At 41.9% G+C, this 16,117-nt stretch overlaps 1 protein-coding gene across 2 annotated transcripts in view; it reads right to left on the bottom strand.

Moving 5' to 3' along the window:
• SPO11 (SPO11 initiator of meiotic double stranded breaks) overlaps positions 1-14,813 on the bottom strand; it is a 217,561-nt gene extending 202,748 nt beyond the window's left edge. For both annotated transcript variants that reach the window (XM_042045413.1, XM_042045405.1), the window contains exon 1: positions 14,589-14,813. The gene's annotated coding sequence lies outside the window, so the exon portion shown is untranslated. The remainder of the gene's footprint in view (positions 1-14,588) is intronic.
• Between the last annotated feature and the right edge of the window lie 1,304 nt (positions 14,814-16,117).

Genomic DNA, 16,117 nt, shown 5'->3' with positions numbered 1-16,117 from the left:
GAACTTTCCTACCATTTTCTTTTGGCTCAGCTGTTGCCATGGCATTTTTCTTCTACAAAACTCAGAAAACTCAAAATTCTATTTGTGGAACCTCCTTTCTCTGACTGATTTTCCCTCTCATTCTATCATTAAAACACAACAAGAGGAGCAGTGTCTGAGGTCATCTTTCACCTGAAGACTAAGATAAAGAAATGAACAAATTTAGAGTCTCTGACATGCTCTAGGATTCCTGGCAGCACAAACCATGATGGGCGGCAAAAGAAACATGTCTGAAATCCTTACTGTACCCTGAGGAAGGGTCTGGGGCTAAATTCTGCTTCTACTGACACCCTTCTCCCTCTGCTGAAGGAATTGAGGATGGAATTTGGCCACGTGTAGCCAATTCTACACCCGGGCTGGTGGGTATTTACCTCTCAGCTCAGAGATACAAATGCATGGCACCATGACAGCCAAACCCTGTAATCCTTGTGGATTCCTTTTGTTCTTGAGGAAACAAAGTGATCTCTCATGCTGGTAACCAGGAAATCCAACTGGGCAGAGGTTTCTGCCAAGAACGTGTTCTAGCAGAGCTTCAGATAATCTTTTTGAGGTCTCTTTCCTATGTCCCTTCCAACACACCATGGTTTTCTCTTGTTCTGGTAACACTGGTCCCCACTGTCCCTTTGGTCTGTGATGTTTCCACAAGACTCACTTCTTTCACAATGAACTCAAACAGCAAATAATTTGCTGAGAAAACCCAAATACATACTCAATGCTCCAAAATCTGTCTTGATCACATAAGCCATAACTCCAAGCCCAAGCTCTCTCACCAGGTACAAGGTTTGCAAAAGCCAGCTGCCTGCACTGCTTGTGGCTCAAGATTAGCATAATTTATCCTTAACTGTAAAGGTTATTTAAAACCCAGAAAAGCAGCTTTGTCAGTTCTCATTTTATCCCACACAGAAAGTTGCTTTAATTTGCAGTCAGGGGGGAAGTCAGTCAGCTGTTCCACCTGTGCCACGACAGGCTGCCTGCTCCTGCTGCCGTCCCGGTGTGGCTGCGGGAACCTTTCTGTGGGCATAAAGCTGTGTGCTAAAAATAGAACAGGGAAAAAAAAAAAAATCAAGTGGCTTCTAAATTTTACAACCAGTTCTCCTTCATGCAAACTGAGAGCAGCTCAGAAATGTCATCTTGCCAGGCCATGCAGCTCTAAAAGTGCCTTGCTGGCCCCAAACCAGTGAAGGTTCTCCAAATCCAGCCCCGATGCAAGAGGAGAGGAGGCATAAGAGCCAAGTCTAACATTTAGACTGCCCATTATCAGCTCATGAAAGGTTACGCTGATACTAACAGAAGTATTATGACAGTTCATAATAATTAATGTGTTCTCTCATTCTGGTTTTCAGCAGATACAGGAGAATGACGTTTTTCAGAAGTTTGGAAGCATCTCCCTCTGGGCAAGGAACTGCCTGCAGGTAACTAACACTGCCCCAAGAGGAGGTTAAACCAGAAACAGATAATATTGCAGAAGAAGTGCTGCAATAAATAGAAATCTGGTGTTTTCTATTCATTTGTGCCTTTATGGAACTCTTCAATAAAATCTGATTGCCAAAACTTTAACGGTGCTACATGGAAAAAGATTAAATCTGTTTCATTCCATGATAAGAAATAGGTACTGCAGAGAAGACATCCCATCTTTTTCTTACTCTAATTATTTAAGGAAGATGCTTTTTGCATGAGTGGACAAAATCTGGATCAAACTTCTCCACAGATTCATGAAAACGAGGTGCCACTGATCACAAACAACATATTCCAACTGACAGAGAAAGATAAGTTACATTAGTTCATATTTCTGGAGATGATCTAAGCCCTTAGTTATCTGTTACATCAAATGTCTCAGTTTTCCTTCTGTAATCTAATATCCACCTTCAAGCTTGCCCTACATTTAAAATTTATACAAGTTTTTTCAGATGCTGCCATTTTGCCTCGGGCTTTGTAGGTGTTAAGCTCCAGTAATAATCTACACTGTTTCTTTAAGAAAGTTCATCCATTCACTTTAATTACATTTTCAGCCCTGGTTATTGTCCCTGTGCCTGCAAAGAATGTTTCCAGCCATAAAAAACCATTATCTGCCACAATTATGGATAACCAGAGCGTGGCCAGAGGGCAGAAATGCCATGGTGAAAGATTGTACCGCAATTCAGCGCAGAATTTATAACTTTCCTCAGGGCTAACTGTCAGCCTGATCACAATGCCTGACAAAAAGATCCAGTAAAGCAAATGCAGATGCTTCTTCTTGCCTGCATGGTTGCTCTTTTAAATTTTTTTTATTAAGGTGCAGTTTGTTGCAATACACAAAGTTGCAGCCACCGTGGGAGCAACACCACAGCAAGGACACCCCGCCTGATTCACTTTGCTGGAGCACAGATTTAGACCATACGAGTCCAGCACCATGGTTTTAAACACATTGTTCCTGTGCAACCAGGACACCTCTGAGGTGTGCAGAAATCACTGCTGTGCATTTGCCCTGGTGGCCAAACTGCAGCTCAGTGTTGGCTGCTGCATTGTGTCCTCTCTGCTCCTCGTTACCGATGGAGACAGATGATTTTCCACAGCTTCCCATGTTACTGCTCTTGCAACATTAGATCTTTCCATCACTAATTCTTGTGGCTATTAACATCCAGAGGAATGCCAAACTGGAAGAAAGATTAACTTTTTGACACAGCATTTGAGGATATTCAGTTATTTCTCGCATTCCATCAGGACAGAGGTTTGTATTGTGCCTCCTGATGCAGGATTTCAACAGAAGAGGGCAAGGAGGATCATGAGTCCCATCACAGTATTTCATGAGGAGAATAATACAAATCCTTCTATATTTTTTTTCCAGCCAGAAGTCTTGAAACACAATACAAACACGACTCAGAATTATCCTCCTTGGTTTTGTGGTGAAAGAAAACTGAGCAGTTGAGAGGGGCTGCGGTGATGTTCCTGGCATCCTTGATGCCTGTGCAACTTCCAGCAGAGCAGCAGGAGCTGCCATCCCACCCCTGCCCATGGGAGCCACGTTTTTGGACCCTTGTGAAGGGATAAAGCAGGTTGAAGTTCCTCCCCAACCTCTGGTGTGCTCCAGACTCCTTTAGCCTGTACTCAGGTGCTGGTGCACATTCCCACAGGGCCGGTGAGCCCCAAAATTGAACTTTGTGCCTAATCTCAGACTTTCACAGAGAGATAACAGAGGCAAAGCCAGGATCTGGTGTTCTTGGGTTTTAACAGGGGATGCCGTCTTTCTCAGCAAGGAGGCAGCTGCTCAAAGGTAAGTGCAGAATAAAGAGCTTGAAAATAAAGTTGATTTCTACACCAATCTCTCCCTGGGGTTTCCAAAAATACTGTGCTTTTTAATGGGACAATAATGCCTGTGGACATTAGGAATTCAAGGGCCTTTAAAGGTGCGGCCCTGTGTGGCCACAGATCAGAGTGAGAGAATTCTCTGTAGATCAGCCTGATTTTCCTCACTTTAGTTTTGATGGCAGGAATTCGAAATACAGAAAAGATAAAGGTTAAAAATGTCAGAGGAGATGAGGGAGCTGTGATTTGCTTGATTCTAGGTAGTGCTATGAGGTAGCTTAGTAGGAAGCTTCTGCTCAGTGAAACCCCTCTGAATTCTGTTCTAAACTTTCTGGGTTTCTTCCTCTGAGCACGACCACTTCCAAACCAGCTGCAGCAGAGCTCTCTGCAGAAGAAGTATTTCTCATAATCTTTGAGAAGGTATTTCTTCCCTAATTCCTATCACCCTAACTCCACTCTGGCATGAACAGGTCGTAAGATCTGGCATCCCTGATCCCTCTTCAAACTCAACTTCTATCCAAAACATAATCGGAGGCAAAACTCCACCCCTTGGCGTACCTTCAATAAAACATCATTCTACCTGAACCTCAGAAAAGATAAACTATTAAAGTAATAAGAGGATAATTTAACCTCTTTAATCAGATAATCCTCCAGCACATTGGACATTTATTTGCACGGTATATTCTACCATAATAAGTTTGAAGCTCCGATTTAAACAATTCCCCACCCTCAGAAAAAAGCTGAAGGAAGTGGTTGAGACATTCCATATCTCAGGTGCCATTATGTGAATGTGAAAACAAATGAGTTTAATTGGGGAGAAATTCATCCCAGACAGAGGGCTCGCCCAAGGCCCTTGTCTGAGAAACCCCACTTAACTCCACTCTAGCACAGAGGAGCTACACAGGCACTGGATGCCAATTAAGCCCTACTTATCTTTTTAATGAAGGGCTGAATCTGAAAATGAATTATTGTTTTGATGTGTAAATGCTGTTGGTTTGGTAAGGGAGTGAAAGGATTCTATCTGGGGGAACAGGCAAAACTGAAGCGATAAAGGGTTTGCTCGAACATCCATGAAAACCTTACAGAGCTCTCCATGAGCTGGAAAACAGTGCCTGGCACTCAGACTAAAACTGCAAATTCAGCAGCCCTGGATCCTCCTGTGTCTTTGTGCCAGTTTCAGCCAAGCATTCCTTTCAGAGACCAAAACAAACAGAAAAGCTTCCCTGAAAGCCAGAATATGTCTCATTTCAGCATTTGCTAAACTAATTGATTGCTTTTCTAAGCAGTCACTTATTCTCGTATTTCCCTCAGTGTCATAGAAATAAGTGTTAAGTGTTCAAAAATAAAGAAACTGTTTTACTTTAAGCCAAGCCAAACACTTCTTTTAGCTTTTCCGTAAGTTTTCAATTGCTGAAAATATTTTAGATTTTTTTAAAAATACTTTTTATCTGGATTGTCTTTCTAAATTTAAAATTGTCCAGGAGAAACAAACCCACCAATTAATACAAGTCAATGTATGGTCAAAGACCCTGCAATTAATTAGAATAAAAAGGAAAAGCAACTTTAGTCTCATTTAAAATTCAAGTTAGGGAAAAATTGTTATGATTTCTTTAGTTTTTGCTCAACTGTGGCTTTACATTAAGTGGAGTAAAACTTTCAGGTGGCTGCAGTCCTGAACAGGGATTTTTGGAAGACAGTTTCCCAGATACTGATCTTTGGAAATGAAAATGTTTCTCTTGCTCTGAAAGAAAAGTGAAATATGGTGCTTCCCCCTACCCGAAGTGCCAAAAATCTGTGAGCTGGTTTGGATCTCCCCAATGAAGGCACTGAAGTTCACCAGGTTTCCAAACCCCTGGAATCCACGACTGGTGAAAATACAGCGTCAAAAAATTAGGGACGTGCTATCCCAAGCAGTTACCTTCAGCTTGTGGTCTCCAGACGTGAAACAGAGCAGGGACTTGGATCAGTCCCTTTCAAAAACCAAGCCCATAAAGAGAAAGCTTAAATATCTAATAAAGCAATTCACTCAGCCCATTGGAACAAGATGAAAATCACCAGTCCAGAGGAAAACTCATTCAAAAGTGTGGGAGATTTTTATGGTTTTCCCAGTGGGGTTTTGACCTTCTCCTTAACAATCATGAATAGTAGGATGTAGCTATTCGAAGACAACAACACAGAAATTGTTTCAATGTGTTAGTAGTCAGAATTTTGCTTTAGGAAGTGGAATTGTGATTAATTAATTGTCAGACACATGGATATCTCACTTGCAAGACTAAATTTCCAAGGACAGATTGTGTCACCTAGACTTCAGGGAAGAGCTAAAATTGTCTAATATAACCCTTTTTTAAAGGACAGAGAAGTTATGGGATGAGAAGGGTGAAGGGAGTCACTGGCCCTTTCTCACCTCTGAAATATGCTGGTTTTCTGAGATATGAACAAGAGTCATGATTAAGGTGTAAAAAATAAAAATTAATCTATATCCGTAGGCCTTTGTTATTTAAAGAATCACTGGAAAATATCATTGGAGACCCACACTCTTGCACTGCCCCAGTCATATATCCATGTACATGTTTGGGGTCTGTGATTAGAGATGTTAAATTCCAGTTAATAGTTCAAAAAAAAGACAAAATGCCATGCTACTGCTAACTTAAATCATCCTTGTTTCTGCTCCACCTCATTACACACACACCATTTCCCTCTGCATGACTGCAAGATCAAACCCCTCATCCCAGACTGTAATCACAGAGTAGTCAGGGAGTAGGTGCCCCCTCCCCTTTGCAGGGTCCTACAGCTCATTAGTCAATCATATTATTAAGAAATTCTCGGTTTTAATAAATGAAGGTGGTGTTCATCTCAAGGCTGAGAATGGATGTTTTTATGGAAATAAGCACTTGATGCTTATCTTCACAGCATCTCCTTAAGAAAACCATTATCACTTCAAAATAGCTCCTCCGAGCAAAAAAAGTACAATTACGTAAGTCTTGTGCAAGCCAAGCCAGGAGGAGATGCCAGGTTGTGTTTATGTTTTTGCCATTTTTTAGACCCAAAAAATCAGCTTAATACAGTTCCAAACCTACAAAGACCCGGTGCTTCAGCCACCCACAGAAGAGCAAATGCCTCTGACAGGCTCCATTCCAGCTGAATTAACCCTGGGTTTTGAACCTGCCTTTAGTAAGAGCTTATTCCTCAAGTAGGTCCATGGAACAACGGGATAACAGAATCCAATGCTTTGCTTAAATGCTAAAAATCATCCACTTAAGGGGAGCAATTATCACTGATCCTTCATGCTAGCTACTTAACATTTAATGTCTTACTCCTTAAGATATGAAAATAAGCTATTTTAACCTCCTAAAGTAGATTTGAAAAGTCTCCTAAAATTTCTCAGAACAAATCTCATTTAGAAGCAAGTGAAATTATGTTCAGAAGCTACTTAGATGCTTTTTAAAAATCCAACTTGATATTTAAAATACAAAACCCTGCAGTGATTTTCCCTTCAGTACCTTTTGAAATCAAGCTTAAAAAATGGACTTTGGAGCCAAGATGCATCTTTGTATCTGCGTTTTCTGTTGGCTGGTTTTCCTGCTGTAGCACGGCACTGCACTGCTCTGTCCACAACCGTATCAAAAAATACCACCACGAGACCCAAACTGCTGTTCTGGGACTTCTGAGTGATTGGGAAAGAGGCTGTGCTGCGATGGGCACACATCAACCACATCAAGATGGACTGTGCCTGAAAAGATTGTCTTTGGTAAATAAAAGGGTTTCAAAATGTGTCTTTTTACAAAGTGTTTTTCTTTGGAAACATTAAACTGCCAAAATCGACCTTCTTTACCACATTCTGCAGAGATTAAGACTAATGGCAAAATGAACCCCTTAAATGTCCAGGGAAATAATGTCCCCTAACACTCGAGCTTGTTACTCCTAGTACTCCATGCTTGGTAACTAAGAAATATAATGTTTGGAATGCGCATTTCACCTTTAGTCCTTACAGTGCACAGGAATGTGGATTTTACAGCTTTTTATTAGTGCAAACATTAAGAAAACAAACAGAAGACTAGTATGTTATTACTGTTATAATTAATAAATATTTATATTATGGAAGTACACAAAATTTCCAGTCAGGATAGGCACTCTCTACTTTTAAATAATGCACACGTTGATAGATTTCTATTTATGGTAATTGCATCTCACAAAATAAAGAAATTTAGTTGCATTTACAAAATTGTAGGGTGGCCTTTGTCCCTGGGGCATTGCATTCACAGCCATGCAGCTCCCTGGCAGTTCAACTGCAAAGATTAAACAATCTTCAGGATGGAGAATCATCTGTCTGAAACGCAACTACCAGAGAGGGAATGTTTACATTATTTTAGTATTTTATTACACAGTGAAAAAGAAATCACAGTAAGCTTTTCTTGTGCCACCTGCACCACTCTGCAATAATCCCAAAGCGTGTCCATTAATGGAACAGCTCCCAGTTTGCACCTGAAGGAGGAACGTAAGCCTGCAACTTTCTGGGGTTATTTGACTCATCAGTTAATAGGTAATCTCAAGGACACATCCACTGGCCACACCAACTTTCACCAGCTCAGTAGCGGGCTGCCAAACCCCCTAAGGATGACATTCCCACCTGGTTTCCTTTTCTCTCAAGCAAATCCCTGCCCAGCCAAACGGCTCTGACACTTCAGCTCTATCGTTTCCAGTGAAAATGAAAAGACTTAGCACTACGGAAAATCCCCCTAGCAGGCTTTGAAAAAACTGAATCTCTAATTACTGAACACATGAGGATTATAAGAATTTAATTAGGAGCCCCCCGACCCCTCCAGGTTGACATGGGAGACTCATCCCGGCTCGGCCGCTCTGGCTGGTGGGTGCTGGGGAGGAACTTTGGCTTTTGCAAAACCCGTCCGCCAGCAGCTGGAGCTGGAGCTGCTCACACCCTGTTGTTGCAGACAGCGAGGAAACCATCCAGTGTCCCAAATAAATTAATGAATTACTCTGCTCCTCCCAACAGACTCAACGCTGGAGCCAGGAGCCGTAATCGCGCTCTTGCTGCCTCTGAGTCACTGAGAGCCGGAGCCCGGCGCAGTGTGCAGAGTCAGCAGAGGCGGATGCTGAGCTGCATTGTGCCTGCAAGTCAGTCAAACCAGTTTAAAAATAAACTCCTCTTCCCCCAGCCCCTCTACAGGCCCCTCTGTGCACACACAGCGCTGCCGTTTTCCGCCATGCAGGCGGCTTTTTGGAAGAGCGCGCCCGACTCGCACCAAAGAGCTTTTGCCCTTTGGGTTGAACCGTGTCAGTCCAGGCCCTGAGCAGGCACAGGAACCAAAGCTGAGGTTTTCAGAGGAGCCCGAAGGAGTCAAGCATTCAAAACTCATTAGAATTAAATGGGAGCAGAGCACTCGTGCTCTCAGGTGCCGTTGAACATCTCGGTCTCTGTGCTGGGGTTAAATCAAGATGAGGAGCTGTCACCTTGCTGCTGTGTTTTCTGAGGACAAAGGAGGGTCCATAGCTGCAAAGACAGGTAGGGTGAGACCCTTCTGTTCATCACAACCACAGAAAACCTTCCCCAAAACTGCCTCATTGATTTGTCCCCAATGCCAGGGTCATTGCACAGCTGGAGAGGGTAAATTGTCCCTGTCATAAACCATTGATACCGTGGGAAACACAAAACACCTTTTTCATTTCATATTTAACTTCATGGAAATGGGAATTTTTCATAATAAACCGTTTTACATCTGTCTCTGATCAAAAAAATTACTGATAAAACATATTAAATCCCCTCTGCCACTGATGTGGCATTTGAAATTAATTGTCAGATAAATTACAGGAGATATTCAAGGTCTGTAAGTAAATTTTAAATATTTTCATATTCAAAATTCAAACCATGTTGATCACACACAAGAGGCTGCATAGCTTGTTTCTGCTGCCTGGCTGTAGTGAAATGCTATGAATCCTTTTCAGGCAAGAAAATATATGTATCCAATGTTTTTGATGATATTTACTGATATTTGCTGATATTAGTATTTAAAGTGAATGTTTCTGTGTGTTTGATCAGAAAATAAAAAGTTAAAACAAATCAGGTATCATGATTAAAATCTCAGGGAGCATTTTGGGGCAACTCAAATTTTGGATAAATCTAGCTCACATAAAACTGGTTCTAGTCCATGTATTTTCCTCCATCGTTTTTTTATTGCAGGGTAAATAAAATTATTTATTTCTTTTTCAGCAATAATAATAAAAGAGGTTATTCTCATTAAAGCTAGTAAAACTTCTCAAAGCTTGACTTTTCCAAATAACCACGTCTAATTTTTTTACAGAAAGAATTAAACTGCAAAAATTATTTGCATGGAATCATTTTACTCTATGGATATTCTCCAAATTTTTCAAATGTGCTTAACATAAATCAAGGAAAAAAAGGAATGTTTCATCAACTAAGAATAAATCTGATCCTGCACCTAATTCCCACTTTCCAAGCTGCAAACAGCAATAACCCTTGAAAGATGTTTTTAGGAGAGGTCATCCCAAAAAGAGGGAAGATAAACACACACTCCCCTTCATGTTCCAATAGGACCATTCCCACAACAGGATGTCTTCAAGTCCTTATTCAACCCCAGGATAACACAACAGCAAAACTGCTGGTTCTCAAGGCTCTGTTCTCATTGCAAAAGCAAAGTACAAGTTCCAGACCTTTTCCCTGGAAAGAGAAGTTGCAGATGCCCAATCCTTGGTCATGTTTTGTGCCTGCTGCAGCTCAGGAATGTGACTGAGAAAAGATGCCCTGATATTCAGGTGCCAGATTATTGTCCCTTATTCACATTCAGATCACAAGCCGCTATACCCCAAAATATCACTGCGGGCCTGATCCCTGGGGAATTGCCTTTCCCACTGATCCCAGGGCATTATTGCCGTCACTAAGGCAGCATCTAGAATCTTCAGTGTGTGCCACTTTTCCAAATCTTTCCATGCTGTGTGATGAACACCAGTTCTGGGATGGTTACAAATAGAGATTCACCTTGGGTCGTGCTGCAATGGATCTATGAGTCAGTGCTCTGAGGGATGGAGGAGAAAAAGGATATCTTATCATTAGCAGGAGAAGAGCCAGGCTTATCAGGAGCCCTGCAGGAAATCCTCCTCTGTAACCCACAAGGCATCAAAGACAAGAAAAACAGCCTGTATTGGGATGGCAAGTGAGAGCCCAGCTCCAGGAATGCTACAGGATATGAGACAATGCCATGGCTGACCACCAGAACTTGGCCCACCAGAACCAACAGGACCTGAGATCTTGAGGATCTCTGCCACAGAACACGTCTGCACTGCACACTATTAAATTTAAAAATCCACAGAAAAGACACACAGGGCTATTCTAGGAATCAAAAGAATCCCCTGCTACACCAGCACAGGGTCTGGGACTATTTTTCCAGTTTAGAATCCCAACATTTGGCGCAAATGCAAATTTCTGCTGCACTATGCCACAGCCATCTCTCTGTGCACTGGGTCCCATTGGTATAAATGGTGATAATTTACAACTTCCAGTGTTTTGTGGTGGTTGTGAGAATGGAAATCATTATCCCTAGTGGGGAATACTTAAACACCTGTGCTGAGCCAAAAACTGGGGCAGCAGTGCAGGCAGGACCCCATTCCAGACACTGTTTTTGCTCCAGCTCCCAGAGTTGCATCAGTCCATGGGCATCTTGTGCACCTCGAGAGCATTTCAGGGAGATCCAGGAGGGACTGTGCCTACTTGCACAGGGAATTCAAACAGCTTATTACCAAAGACATTTTCTTTTTTTATTATTACTTTCTTCAAACAAAGCTAATAAATCAAATCACCCAAGATGCACATTATGCAAACCTTAATTAGATTTGGCACACATCTCACTAGGAGTAGCACCCATCTGACTTCAGATCAGAGAACTCAGGTTTGATGGGTGGAACCAAATCGCCCACTTTGGAGTTGCTAAATCTACTTTTAAATGCAGTGTGTTTGCATTTTTTCACTCTGGGACCTGCAGGAAGTTAGCTTTGTTTGACTTTTGGGCAACAGGAGCAGTGGAAGGGAATTCAGAAATAGAAGGGGACATGTTTCGGAAGAGCATAAATCTCTTATTCTGCAGGCATGGGAGAATCACAAAGTTGGCAGCACCAATTTTATGGGGTTTCATTTCACACGGCTACTGCTTGTGGAGCTTCCTCCTTGACAGCCTCCTGCTCTAAGGCATTCTGGGATATTATAAATAAAAATATAGAAAGCTGATGCAAAAATACTGTTTTAGCAGCATTTTGTTTGGCAGAGCATCCTTCCTTGCTGATACCTCTCCTGATTTTATTGCCAACCTCTTGCCTTTCTTACACACGCAGCACCTCTAGAAACAAGACCTTGTGAAAAATTTCAGCTTTCTATTTTTTTAAATGCATTTATGACCTTCATAGAGATGAAGACATTAAAAGGAAAAAATAATTCGAAGTCTATTCAAGAAAAGGTGGAGAAAAAGATTTTTATAAAGTAAAAATGCTATGCCCACACTTCAGTCCTTTTCTGCTGAGGAGGAATAGGAGTGACCAGCAGGGTATTGAAAAGAACTTGCCCAAAAAAGCAACAGCTCTGCAGATGGTGCTGAACCCCCATAGCAACCTCATGGTTCCCTAACCTCCCTTCCACAGAATGACACATGGGAGGGAGGCAGAGGGAGGGGAAGAGGCTGATCATGGACGCACACAGGATAAAAGGAGCTCAGAGCTCCATGGGGAGTCCTGTGCTCCAGAAAGCAAACAAACCACAGCCTGGGCACGAGAGCAGAGAAAGAGAACACATTTTCTGGCTCGTGGCCAGGCTGTATCTCAGCTGGCCATGGTCTGCTCACAACTGGTGTCAGCCCATGGCTGTTGTGACACTGGAAAGGCCATCACTCCCTGTCAAACAGCACAGCTGGTTGGGCCAAGGGGGGTTTGCTTCACAGGGAGTCCCACGTGCTGCTTGTGCTGCCCAAATGAGCACAGGCTGAGGCCCAAATTTGTGCCCAGCTTGCCAGGTGACAGCTCCACTGCCAACCCTCACCACCATCCCCTGCATCAGCTCAGGGCAGCAGTGACAGCACAGAGCCCGGTCAGATCCTGCATGGACAGACACCCTCTGAACTCCACACTCAGCCACACCCAGAATGGACACAAGGCTCGTGTGCCCAAAAACACCAGCAGCAAACAGCAAATTTTAAATAGCAAGCGCCTGCAACCGGCAGCTCACGGGCAGTCTTCCAGTTACCACTTAATTAAGAAAAAAAATTAATATATTCAGTAAATTATTTAATGAAACAATTATTTCATGCAGAAATCTTAGGCTACTTCTAAGCAACCAACATAAAAAAAGATATGATAGTTTCAAATTAATTCTTTAGAGTGACACACGCATTCGGGACCTGCCTTAAAAAGGTGCTGGACTCCACTGCTGAAGCCTGAGTTTTGCAACCTAAACACCTGACATTTTTCTATCTGTGAGATGGGAGACTCACATTTGCCTTATTCACAAGCACAGAAGTGGGCAGAAATAATTAAATAAAGGGAGCCCAGTTCATGCTTCAGTGCACCACGTATGAGAAGCTGCGGCTGACAATGACATTGAAAACCAGTTGTCAGTCTAATGTAATCAGAGAGACAATTGGCTCTGCTGGCAAGAACTGAATTAGTGTTTTCTGTCTGAATCAGTGTCATCTTCTAGGGAGCAGTGAAGCTTATGCAATGATAACAAAACTCCCCAGAAGCTGCATTTGTTACTGAAATATGGTGGTGCTTTGGTGCTGTGTAACCTCATTCTGTAACAATATACCTCATGGTCATGCTGCTGTTCTCATGTTTCCTGCAATGATACAATTCAGTGACCAGATACTAGATCAAACTAGACAAGCATAATATTAAAACTTTAAAATCTCTCTCTGAAAGCTAATGTGGTTTATTCCCAGGCATGTTCCCTGCTCTTTCACTCACTGTACACACATGCAGAGCATGAAATTGGGGCAGAGTCAAGCCTAGATGAAGCTTCAAATCTTTGTGCTTTGGGGGAGACAGAAGGGTCAATGGTACTGGGCATCATTTTCCTAATGAGGACAGGGGTAAATTTCAAACCAAGGTCAGATGTAATGTCCCTTTACAAGTAGGACCCACTGCTGATGCACACTTGGATTTTGTAATGAGACTCTGAGATTCAGTCTTAAAATAGCCCTTTTAGTATTGTCACAGCATCTGGTAACTTCACCTTTGTTTCTGTTTCAGTTCATAGCACGAGTTGTTGCTGAGCACTGGAACATGCTGAGTAAAAAAAATACTAATTGTTTTCATTTTCACTGTGGTAGAACCCTCAGCTGCCTGTGCTGCCCCTTGCCTGCAGAACCCCCCCATTGGCCCCTCATGGGAGGTGTGAACAGTTCACAGCTGTCTCAGAGGGTGGAATGATGTACAGGTACAGAACAAAAAGGCTACCTCAGAAATGCCACTTATCTTCAGAAAAATACTACTTCAGCCCAAAGAACTTTTTATATTTGCATATCACAAAATAATCTTAATAATTATGTTTATATTACAAACAACTGGCACCAAGAAACTTCTGGTTTATATTCTATTTATAACGATCTTTTCTTGTGTTTAGCACTATTGATCAATAGAAAACTCAAAGAAAGCAATAAAGGCACATGGCTCTTCTATATTCCAGCTTTAAAGATATTTTCTCTTTTTCATCTGCAACACCTGTTTCTTTAGAGAGATACTGGTGTGATGGGAGGGTACTCTCACTGGATGGATATACATCTGTAATTAGCAAGCTGATTGTCCTCCTCAGGCCAGGGAGACACGGCATGATCTGACACTTAAAGGCACGACATCAAAATATATACCCTCTTTTTTATAATTAACATTCCACATTAAATATTCATTAAAACTTACATAAATTATTTCCTTGTACAAGGCTCAACTTCTCTGTCCTTGTTCAGACAAAGCTCTCGTTGAATGTGTTTGCCCAGCTAAGACAAGACATGACCACACTTTCAACCTGTTGTGCTGCCATCAGTCTTTGTCAGCCTCAGAGAGCACAAGGCACAACACAAATCCTGAAGCTCCTTGTGTGTGATTCCCTCTTCTTTTCTACAAAATCCACCTAAAAAAAATCCCAAACAACAGCAACAACAAAAACTAACCAAACAAAACCCACAAAAACTCCTCCACCTCTGTTGAAACAAAACCACTCAAGTACAGGAATTTTGCACAAAGCAGAGGAGACTCACGGGAGCAGGAAGGGCTCGAACATCCCCATCGCATCTGCCAGGGCTCCAGACCAGGCCTCCACGGAGCTCCTCGCTGGAAGACAGAGGGAGTGAGATGAAGAGGGAAGAGGAATGCTTTATGCCTCACATCGACTGTGTGTCAAGCCAAAGCCCCAAACAGGAAATGTTTCCCTAGAAGAGCTTTGTAACAACGTGCTTTTCACATGTACAGCCTGGATTTTTTAGGTCTCTTCAGTAACTGTTTTGATTTACTGAAACAAGGAGAAGAAAAAAAAGCTCAGTGAGGACAAGGCAGATGACCACATCCCCTTGGCACACACCTTGCAGTCCAGCTCTGCCCTCTGAAGACGCGGACACTCTCCAGTAGTGCTTATTTGTCATGTTGTGGTGATGGATGTTACTGTTGCTCTCAAAAACATATGCTCAGAAGTTTATTATGGCACTAAATATGGGCTGGGTAAGAATCTGGATTGTTTAAGTGTCAAACAGTGACAACATGTGTACAATACAACACAGACATCAAGGGGGAACCAGCTCAGCTAATATGTGGTATTCATATAAGCCTTTAGGAACAAAGACCACCCATAAAGCCAAACCAAAGCTGCCACAAGAATAGGTGGTGCTGCTTCTGTCACTGCAGACTGGGTGCTAACTGGCTTCCTAATTAGATTTGCAAGATAATAAAAGGCATAAAATGCATTAAAAGGACAATATGTTATAAGTTTTCCTATGACAAACATTGCTGTAAGTTCAGCAGATTCCTGCTCATGGTAGGTCATGATCAGAACACCCAGTACATGTTTGTTTTTCTTATGGCTGGGCTTGTTTTCTTTATGTTTTGTAATATACCTTTGTACCTTGGATTAATGAGAATTAGTATTTCCTTAACAAGGATAGTCCTGAGTACCACAGCTTTCAAGTAGCCACTAAAAAACAATCAGCATAAATAACTCTGATACTTCTGAGCATCTTCCTTCAAATAATGGTGTTTTGTTCTATTTCATATTATATTTTGTAAAAACACACGGTAAATTGGCTAGTACAAAAAAAAGGGAAAAGGAGAATCCTTAAACAAATTAATTAAGCCCCAAGAAAAAAAATACATCTCCTTAAATACATGAGCTGGAACTTAGGAATCTTGGAGACAGCAGCACCACGTGGCAACTGCTGGAGCTCTGTTCTCATCCTGGAAGACCAAAGAGTTCAAGCAGAACTGGAGCATTGCTTGACAAGACTTCAAAAGGATTGAACAGAAAAGGAGTAAAAGCAAAGAATGGCAAAAAAACCCCAAACAAAACACAACCACCGTAGGATAGGAGGGAAGGATAGATTGAAGAGGAGAAACAATAGAAAAAGAAAAGATTGATGGGAAATGTAGACTGCAATCCAATGCATCTTCATCACATGCACATATCAGTGAGTGGTAAAAGAATTTCTTCCCTTGATATATGAAACCCTTAATATCCAACTTTCCTTTCTCTGTGACAGTTACTAACAGAATAACCAAAGGGAAAAACGAGTCTGACAAA

Source organism: Corvus kubaryi, unplaced genomic scaffold (assembly GCF_017639235.1).
Source record: "Corvus kubaryi isolate FWS band 111438036 unplaced genomic scaffold, C.kubaryi_AGA036_p1.0 134, whole genome shotgun sequence".
NCBI lineage: Eukaryota > Metazoa > Chordata > Aves > Passeriformes > Corvidae > Corvus > Corvus kubaryi.
This window is presented reverse-complemented; position numbering and strand designations above follow the sequence as displayed.